At 39.5% G+C, this 10947-nt stretch overlaps 1 long non-coding RNA gene across 1 annotated transcript; it reads left to right on the top strand.

The window, feature by feature from the left end:
- The first annotated feature begins 360 nt into the window (after window positions 1-360).
- LOC148214749 (uncharacterized) lies at window positions 361-8767 on the top strand. Its single transcript, XR_015797561.1, has 3 exons — window positions 361-2129; window positions 2559-2627; window positions 4206-8767. It is a non-coding gene; the product is annotated as an uncharacterized LOC148214749 (long non-coding RNA).
- Window positions 8768-10947: the final 2180 nt, after the last annotated feature.

The following is a 10947-nucleotide window of genomic DNA, read 5'->3' as shown; positions in this document are numbered from 1 at the left end:
GTGAATCTGTCTCACCATTATTCCATTTTGTCTTATTCTTCACAAACATGTTCACCCCCCAGTCACTTAACATAAGAACTGCTGCAAACTGAGAAGCATACTGATGTGAGGTAACTAATAACCCTACAATGAGATGCTATTAAGTGGAACTGAGTCGCTTTTATCCCCAGAAATGGACAGGGCTGTTAAAATTCTCAGAATCTACCAAAAATAGAGTTAATTCTCTGCATTTTTCCTTTGAGTGATGGTGACATTTCAAAACTTCAATAATTTTACTAGTAAAACCTTTAAACAATAACCTTCACTGAAACCTAAGGCTCTGTGATGGGAAATTCAATTTAGCCTTAAAGTAATAAACAACATGAAACATTGCTGAAGTGTCTTTGAAAACGAATGCAACATGAACATCAAATAATCTGAATATTTTAGCAGCATATCAAGGCCCAGAATTCACTAGTCATGTATGAAGTAGTGAGGATTCATGGGACACAATTGCCCTCTATCAGTTCCCACATGTAAAACATCGCTACAGGTCAGGCAACACAATATTTGAAGAGTAATTTCAATTGCTGTTGGCCAATAGTGGCTGTTTCATTATCCTGTGTTATTGCTGGCTTTTTCTGGAAGAACACCCAATTATTTTGAAAGCTACAGGAATTAGCTCTGTTGGGGGAGATGGGTGGCATACAAATTTAATTAATTAAATAAATAAATAAACTTATTTAGACAGATTTGGAATAGCCCCTCCACCCATAAGTTTAGCAGGGCTTCAGCATTGCCAAGAGAAAAATGGTATATTCTATCATTCTAGATACATCACAAATAACACAGCTCAGCTCCCAAATACAGTTCCAGGATCACATTGATGAGGAATGATTGCTGGAGTGGTGCAAAGGGTTGATGTGGAATTGCTTTGGGTTGGATTATTGTTTTACAATGTATTTATAATAAAATAAGCTATTTCTGTGTCCAGCTTTACGTGGGCGGTTGTATATTTCTGCTTATCTCTAATTCTAGCTAAATGAACATTGTGTAGTGGAAATCTTTGCAAACTGTATTTCTATTTAACTCCACTGGATCTATGTAGGCAGAGGTTACCCCAACATCTAATATTGCAGAGGTGGAAGAAAGATTTCTGTGCAAGGAGCCGGAAACTATGTGCAACTCCCAGCAATCAGACTGTGGTTAGCTGTAATCACACAGCAGGATCCACAGCAGAGGACTGTCTGCAGACAGCTTCTCTTAAAATGCAATATCAACAAAGCAGATCATAATTCCTTTGTTTACTAAGCGTGCCAGCACCACCCCATGTCAATCTTTCAGGCACATGCTTTCTAGGAGGCCAAAACAAGCGCAGAGCAATTGCACTAAAACATAGACGCAGCTCACTGGCATTTTAACAAGCGAAGACTTCCATTTTCTTTTCTCTTCCTCTCTCTTCAGCTGAAATTGGAATGAAAACTGGAAGTCTGGTCTGAAAGAACAAAACAATATTTTGGAAACTACTGTAATGGTATGTGGGAATGACGGGGGAAGAGATTCTGCCTAGGAACCATCAGATAAGGGAGATGAAGCCTGCAGATGGTCAGAGAAAGAAACTCAGAAATGATCCTCCGTAACTTATCAGGCTGTAAAAAGAGACAGTGGGAGATTTGTACTTTCAGACTTGCAAGGTTCTGTTAATGTGGCCTTACAATAAAGTAGAATTAGCACATCTGGTCAAGTTTCCTGTCTGGTCTACCTGGGAAGGTTGACAACTACCAAAGTAACATGCACGGAACAGCAGTATTCCCTGAGATGTGCACTTCCAGGAATTGATGTGTATGTGTAGGAGGAAGGGGAGGAATCTTTATGGAAATTGTCCCTGGCCCGATCAGTGCTGTCCTATTTATCTTTCTATGAGTCATCAGTACAGAACGAGAAAAGGGGTGGGGAAGGGACAGAGAATGAAGTCACTCAGATTAAGGTACATTAGTAGCTACTGACAATTTAGAGTACAATCAGCTCTACTCTGTGTAAAATGCAATGTACAGAAGCTGCACAAAAACCCAAGTAGATCAATAAAGGATTTGCAGAGTTGCCAGAACATTATCAGAACTTTGGAAGCCTCCAAGGAGAAAGGCAAAAAGGTAAAATCTTCTTTGAGTGCAGCTTGACTGCTCTTGACTTCATGCAATTTTCTTGGCATGAAACAGAAGTGGATTGCTATTGCCTTCTTCTAAGATTTGTTTCCACTTTCCAATCTCTACTAGATTAAAGTTCTCATATTCCTTAGTAGACTCTCACCAAGTACTAACCAGGTTATAATTCTCATCAAGTACTAACCAACAGCCTAGACAAGATTGGCCAGGTGATGCCAGTTGTTGAGATCAATGGGAAGAACTTTCTTGGCATTATCAGATGTTTGCATATGTATTTAGTATATGGCAGGTCCTGGGGCATGTGAAGTTCTTGGGGCATGCCCAGAACAAAAAAATCAAGTCCTTATTACTGCAAGGAGAAGGTAATTTATAACCATTGTGCCCTTTTGGATCCTAATTCTTAGTGTCATCATATAGGCACCACACTATGGAACACAATGATGTCACAGGAGACATAATTTATGCCATAATTCTAATATAGCAGAGGTAAGTATTAATTTATATTTTTGTATGAATCCTTTGTTTAATTATATCATAGTTCCAGGACTATACTCTGACGAAACATAGGCAGAAAACCAATAAGTCAAAGGCAATGATCTGAAAAGACTGTTGAGGTCTGGAGGTCATCCACTATGTTCTCAGATATGGCAACAGTAATGGGTGAAGCCTTCTGCCTTCCTGAAACTACGCACCTAGAGAACATAGCAGACTGAGAGAAGCCAACTCCATGAGGAATTGAATTGCCAGCTAAAGCATCTGGAGAACTTCAAAGTGATGATTCTTAAAGACTCCTCACTCCTTGCCTTTCCCAATAGGAAAGGGAAAAGATTGCAGGAAGAAGTCTCCCCTTCTCTTGTCTTTGCCTTCTGAAATTTAACTAAGATTGGTTAACTATCGGGGTTTTAACTTCTGGACTGTGAGTATTTTTCTGTGTGTCTCTCTACCTCTGAATAACTCTTTTTGAAATTAGGCCTTGAGTCCTCATATTTTTGCTTCTAATCCTGAATCATGCTTCTCTTTGTGGATATTCATTGGTTCCTGAACAAGAATGAGGAATATAAATGGAAGAATGGATGCGTGTGGGTGAATAGTCATAAATAGGTCCACAGATAAGAGAGAGAGACTATAGAAGAGAGATGGCCTTGTTTACCAAAAGTATGGGACCCAAAGGGAAGGCAGCTTTGTAACTAGAAACAGTTTTCCATTCTTGCAGTAAATTATTCATTCTAAAAGGTTTTAAATCATCTCTATTCAAATTACTTTCCCAAGATATCCATAACCCACTAATTCAATAGATACATTAATGCCATATTATATTTTCATGTAACAAATGAGTTTTGATCTGTTCAAGGATGAAATTTAGCCAAAATTGATGAAGGATAAGAATAGAGTCCAATCTCACTGAGAGTTGCTTGACTACTTTTAGTCTAATGGCTGCCAGCGGTCTGTGAATGGAACCTGAAAGAAAGGTTTTCACATTTTTCAGAATCAACTATTTTCCATTTCGTCAAACTAGGCAATACATCAATTCCATTAATGTATAATCTAAAGAAACTGGGGAGCTATGGCCACATAATTTGCAGTATGTATGTATATATATATATCCTGCAAATTATCTCCTGTAAATTATTTGTGTGTGTGTGTGTGTATCCTGCAAATTATCTCCTGTAAATTATGAAGAGATCAAGAAACTGAAATTGTTTGGGATTTCAGTTTAGTCAGAATAGAAAGGCTTAGCTGAATTGAGATTCAACTTCAGGAAATGGTGTATAAAATCTAGGGTAATCCAATTTAGAAATTTAGTTTTGACAATCACAACAAAAAGTGTGTGCATTTACATGAGCATATGTGTGTTGGGGTGGTGAGAGATTTGGAAATAAACAGTCCAATACTAAAATGAAGTCCTGTTTTTAGGTTGCACCTAATTCAGTTGTGAAGCCATGAACAAAATATTAGTCAGCAAATGTCTGCAAACACCGTTTCTCCAGACACATGCAAGCTTCACAAAGATCACCTAAAACAGTTGGAAATATGGATGCTTGACATTTTATTTTCTTCTTACAGATTCATTATCCCATTGCTTGATCACATAGTCCTGGTTGCCTGGCTGTCTTTTTCCTTAATCTCAAAATCCCAAACCCAGAAAAAGTCAAGACATTTGGACCTGTGGTGCCAATCGACTCACAAATTCTACTTTTCTATTGACCAAAAGATTTCCTTCAATGCCTTCAAAGCTTCTAAAAACTGCTTACTCTGCCTCAAATATATAGCCAGACTCCTAAAAGCACCCAGCTACTGGCTGAGCCATAATTCTGAAGATTTATGTAGGGATTAATTTGATCAGAATATAAGATAGTAGTCTCAGACTCCCACGACACATGGACAGACTCAACCCTAGTTTCAACTGGGAAACTATGAGGATCCTAGACCAAGCTAAATCCAAAAATACTAGGGAATTCCTGGAAGCTTGGCACTCAGACATATCAGCTGTCAATAGACAAATAGAGATAACCCACATTTACAGACCATTCACAAGAAACAATAAGAAAGCTAAGAAGGAAACAAAAAGACCAGAACACATCCTCTCCAGCAGCCCACAGCCAGATTAGCAGGGATTAACACTAGACAAACAATCAAGCAGAAAACAATACTCTAATCAAGGAACTACCTAAGAGACGAACAATCAAGCAGACAAACAAGCAGAAAACAATGCCCTAATCAACCCTACAAAGGAGAAAACTACACTCCCACCAACACGGGCAGGGCAAGCTACTCTATATAAACAGGGAGAAAACCCCACACTCACTAGCACTGATGATGTTGCCTAGTTGGGTAAGGAAACGTCTGCAATCAAACAACCAAGCTCAGAGAGCACCAGGGACTCCACAGTTCAACCCTGAGCTTCAGATATTCTCTCCTATTGGTATCTGTAAGCTTTTTACTTGGAAACAAATATATTTATTCCTACATAATCAGCAATCACTTGGACCAGAATGATTTTCTTTTTTTTGTTTTTTTTGCTAATAATAATAATACCATCATTTTTCTAGATAACAAGATCTTTGGAAAATATTACAATTATAAGCAATCAACACCCTCTTAACACAATCTTCTTTTAGGCTACTCCCCATGAAGAGCACTCATCTTCTGCATTCATTTTGTGACCTACTTCCCAGATGTTTTTAATGGTCTTTTTATTTTTCTTAACTAAATTTATAAAACCACAATCACATCACAAACTGACAGTAAGGTTTTTGAAATATAGACACACACTATTTCATTTGTGGCTTTCCTATGAAATAATTGTTTGGGGAGCTGTGTTTTCAGCAGAAGTCCATCAAACACAGGAATACTGGTCATGCTGCTAGAGCTGAGTGGAACTTGGGCAAGATACACACTATTTATTTATGATTTATGATTTAATTCAATTTTAGTGCCCCCCGACTCTGGGCGGCTCACAATATAAAAAACAAATACAAATACAATAAGATAAATTAATATACAGTAAGGGAAATAAACAAAATGGCAAATCCAGACAACTAACATCAAAACACGTGCAAGACATGACCGACACCTCTAATAAGAGGCTCTGTCCAGCCTATCCTAAGACCTGGGAGAAGATCTGGGGGACTCCTGTACACTTCTGAGTGGTCCACCCTAAGTTTCCTCCTCTATTTCCCCTTTCTGCATGAAATCTCCCCAGGGAATTTGTAACAATAGTCACTCAACCCCCCCCACCTTTTTTTATGTGCATAATGTGTGGAACATATTTTAAAAAGGAATAAGGCTTTAATCAATGGGTTGCACCCACCAGTTTGAAGCCAATGACCATCACTGCAGATGCCCTTAATCCTCCCCCCATATGGGTGTTCTCTGGCTGTCTTCACTCAACACTTAACTGAGCAAGAGGACAGTGTGTGTTTTCTGAACTTCATAACCAATTCATCATTGGCATTAGAGAGAGTTGCTCCCGCCCTGGAGTAGTTCTAGGGTTGCTTTAGGTTACACTAACTTTCCCTGCTCATCTTGTTATCTAAACAGGGGTCAGAGGTTTAACTACTTGTCCAGCTGCCAGGCATAGAGATGAAGTTCTATAGCAGTCCTGAGAGAATGGAACTGCTCTAGGAACACTGACTGACTCTCTGTTTTAACTATTCAACCATACCCACTTCTTAGGAGGAGGAAACAATGGATGAAAGTGGGCTAAGCCCACCATGTCTATCAGCCATGGAGCTAACCCCAGTTGGCCACTGAGGATTTTTTGAAAAAAGAAAGAATGATAATGGCTGAAGGACACAGTATCTCAAGCTCCTTTGTGGCACCTGGGAGATCAAAGTTGGGTCTCCTTATTTAAGTAGCATCTCTGATTGTGAACTTCCAGTGAATGGGATATTCCACCTGGGTAATGGCTAATTTTAGGTGCTTACTTACATCTCCCTAACTACCACTGCCTCACCAGCTGTTCGTAGAGGACATGTTTTCATGGAGCAGCCGACATCTCATCTCCAACTTAATGTGGAAACAGCCTAAATTCCACCTTATTGTTTCAATTTTAACATAGCTATTTCCATTTTCTCCCAACACTAATCTTGGCATATGAATGCTCTACGACCTCAACTTGATTATGGTAATCTGCTGAGCATCTTTTGGCCAGCTGAGGCTGCTGTGGTCAGACCCCACCCCCACCCCAGTCATTGGGCACTGCCCTTCCTGGTCATTGTGACTTCAGCTTCAGGAGGCACTTAATATTTGATTTCCACAAAGGGATCTTTCCCAAAGTAAGCTTTGACCCATGCTTTGCAAAACACCATTCAAGCAGTATGTGGGCATCTGATATACACTGGTGTACTAGTCTTTACTGGAAGACCACTAAACCTGTTAATTAACCCCATACTCAGCAGTTTGCTTGCTGGTCAGTTTAAACTTAGAAAAAAAATGGGTTCCGTTGCAGCATTTATCAATCTGGGATATTTGAGAGCTGAGATGAAATTAATTTTTAATGAAATTAAAGAGTTCTACCAATTTCTCCTTCTAGCCCAAATGATAGGAAGACCAATAAACTTCAGTCCAAAGTACCCTGGCTGACATTTGGTGGCATGGAGGGTGGGCCTGAGATGAAGTGGAAGGAAACTCTCTAGATACTCTGCACCAGCTTTCTCCTACTTCACCCTGCATTTCTCCTCCACCCCACTGACCTCTCTGGTGGGCTATTTTTGGACCCAGATCTACGGTTTTTCAGAAGACCAGCAGAACTATATTCAGAAATAGCTCAAGTGACAGGTTATTAGACAGAGCATCTCTGCACTGATGACCTGTTACTCAAACATCTTGAAAGATAAAGCCTCCTGTCTACATTTGCTCAAGCCTGCCTCACCACATTTTAAGTAGAGTGCTTTTTCGTGCCAGTTAATGAAGCTGTGTTGGAGAGGAAATGAAACTGGGGGAATGTAACAATGGCTACCCTTAAACTGTCCCACATTAAAATTGAGGAAGATTAGAGCTTGCTTGGCAGGGGTACTTGAATTATACTAACATAATTTTCTGCCAGCTGGAGGAACTCACATTAATGCAGTTGAAAGGAAGAGTCTTTAGTAAGCTGTCCTTTCCAATCACAGCCTATCCTTCCTATTCTTTTTCCTCCACTTCACTGTGTAGTAGCACTGGCCCTTTTTTTCTTTCTCTCTTTTCTTTGTTTTGCCAAAGGACAAGGGAAAGGATTGTTGAATCTTTTTTTAAAAGAAGTATTTGGGGCCAAATTTGGAGGCCATCTGTCTGTGGGGCCCCATAACCAATAGTCCAACCCCATTTGAAAGACTCCCCCATGACAAGAAGCAGGCCTTTTTAGGAGTCACCCCAATTTTGTGGAATGCCCTTTTTAAAGGATGTAATAGACCACGTGTGAGGAAAATATATCTTTGGGTGAAAGAAGCAAGTTTTTAGAGGTCTCGGACAAATGGGATCGCCTTAATAAAATTGAAACATAAAGGAATGTGCAGCATCCTTGAAGCTGGTGTGAACTAGGCTGATTGTAAACTCCTTATCACAAACATCCCCATAGCAACGTAAGGGAGGATGCCTTCTTCCTGGCAGTTGGCACCTTGGACCAATTTGTTTCTTCCTTTCTGACACTATTGCTTTCCTTATAGATAGCAGTTGTTCTGTCCCTGTAGATAGCAGACAAGAACAGGGGCAGAAAGTAACTTGAGAGGTATTGCTCATTTAGGTATGCCTGCATCATCATATGAATATGTATACGTATATGTTCTTCTCCCTTCCCCTTCTTGTAGAACTGTATAAATATCAGGGCATCCATTTTGCCTATGGGGATTGTCTCCCACCAACCTTTGGTGGGGTCCCCCTCCAGTACGTACTGTCTAATAAACACTGCAGTGAAGCCTTGATTATTTTGGATTTGTGTCCTGCATTTTGATTCCACAGTTCTTCCCCCAGCCCTTGAATTAGGCTGATTGGGGGGCTTTTTTGTCTGCTTTCATCTCTGTTGGTAGGGCAATGGTTACTGTTCCCTCTGGATAATGCTATCTGCTATTTTGGATTTTATTCTTGATTTTGTCTGTATATATTAAGATGCGTTGAGCTGTTGGAGTTGACTAATAAATAGCAAAATAAACTGCCAATGTTTCAGACGCAAGTGGTCAAAACAATTTCTCCTGCTGGAAATGATTTAGTTGGGCTAACGTAGTGAAGCCTTGATTATTTTGCATTTGTATCCTGTGTTTTGATTCCACACATGTTTTAAAGGCAATATCTAATCTTTTATGGAGGCTTTTGGCTGGTGCTTTCTGATTCTTCTTCAGTTTTTTTTTTCTGACTGCAATAGTCTTGCAAGACCAGCTAGACCAGTGTTCCTCAATCTTGGCAACTTTAAGATGTGTGGACTTCAACTCCCAGAATTCCCCAGCCAACCAAACACTGAACTAGAACATAAAACCAGACTAAAATAGACAAGAAAACAAACGGTAACCCAAATGAAGAAGAGGTAAAACAGCTCCCCATAAGAAAAAGTTACAACATTTGGGATGGCTTAAATCAGAAGAAAGAAAAAAAAAAGGCAAGTAAGGAGGGGAACATGATGGAGAGATCTAAGATGGAGAAAGTATATAAGGATATGTTTTTCCTTGCTATTTTCAGAATGCTTGAACACCTAATGAATGGTGGAAGGAATCAGGATGGACAGAGAGAAGTTATCTTTACCCAGCAGAGAATTAAGCTATGGACTCTGTTAGTAAGAGGTAGTGATATCCAGGGGTCTGCTGCCATTTTGTCAGGAAGGGCCTCTACAGCAGGGTTCCTCAACCTCAGCAACTTTAAAATGGGTGGACTTCATGGCTGGCTAGGGAATTCTGGGAGTTGAAGTCCACCCATTTTAAAGTTGCTGAGGTTGAGGAACCCTGCTCTACAGTCATAGTTGGTAGGGAGGGGGGATGATGAGAAAAGTCTTACAATTACCATTTTTATTGAGAATTTTCTCATAGGTAAAAGACAAATGTAAAAAAAAGAAAAAGGGAAGTGCAAAAACAAAAAAGAGGAAGAAAGGAAGAAAATTAAAGAAACAAGAATCAGAAAAAATAAGCAACTTCCGATCTTCTTTCCAACAAATACAAACAAACTCATTTTCCCTCCTTCCTCTTTGGTATTCCAGAAATCCCTTCAGCCCCTTATTTAATCCTTTTTCAATGATCAAATCCATAATTCATCGCTTCATGTTTTTTCTTTTTTCAAGCAAATGTCCATAAAAAAGTTTCCACTCTTTTAAAAAAATTATTATTGTTTTGTAACTGACCAGGCAGGTCAGTTTTGCCATTTCTGCCAACTCTGACATCTTCATAATCCATTCCTCAATTGTGAAAATTTCAATATTCCTCCATCGTTGTACATATAGTAATCTTGCTGGATGATGAGAAAAGTCTTTACTTGGTGGTCTTCAAGGACAAAGACATCCAGTTTCTTCCTCATTTCTGCTTCCTCTGGAATCACGTTAGTTGAGAGAGCCACCAGGTAACAATGTGCAAACCCAGCCTCTCCCAGGCCTTGCTCAAGTGCCCTCCTTCCTGACATCCCTTACACAGGATCAAGCTGCTGTCCTCTTATCACCTGTCTTAGTTCTTTGACCTAACCAAGCTCCTGCAAAATCTCCTTCCTTGATGTTTCTCTATGCGTTCTCTTGCCCTGTTCCATGGTTACAACCTTAAATTTTATTAAAGGAGACTTGGATAATCCCCTCAAATTTAACAAGGGCCTCCTGGAGCCTCTGCAAGCCAGCACACCCCTGGTGATTATCTCAAATTCGTGGGCTGAAAGGAAGTTAGATAAACCATGACCAATCCAACACTATTAGCCATGATATTAGTCTTATTCTGAATACTGCTGTTTTTTATTACATAGGTTTGTTGAATAATCACCATACTAAACCAAAAATAGTCCATTATGGCTTGGGGTAATGTGTGAATTTAATTGATTGCCTTGACAACAGCTCATTCAAGCTATTTGAAAAACCTGTTCTTCCTTCATAAACTACAATACAAATAGCCAACATGTTCAGCCAGAGAAGAACAGGTGAATTTATTATGTAAGGATCTCAGTTTCATTTTGCCACTGGAAAGGGTCCAGGTTTGCTATACATAGAAATGTTGTAAATATTTGAATTTCTTTCAGATTGCCTATTTTAAAAACAAGGGCAAATAGTGTGCATATTTGTGTATATTCATGACTCCTGGATTTGCAGTCATTTTGCCCCTTTATATGATTCTCTCTCTACTCCTGGGCATTGCAGATGGCATTTTTATTT

This window comes from Python bivittatus, unplaced genomic scaffold, assembly GCF_059951505.1.
Source record: "Python bivittatus isolate LINGU-HERP-01145 unplaced genomic scaffold, Pbiv_v1 ctg000590_np1212, whole genome shotgun sequence".
NCBI classification, from domain to species: domain Eukaryota; kingdom Metazoa; phylum Chordata; class Lepidosauria; order Squamata; family Pythonidae; genus Python; species Python bivittatus.
This window is presented reverse-complemented; position numbering and strand designations above follow the sequence as displayed.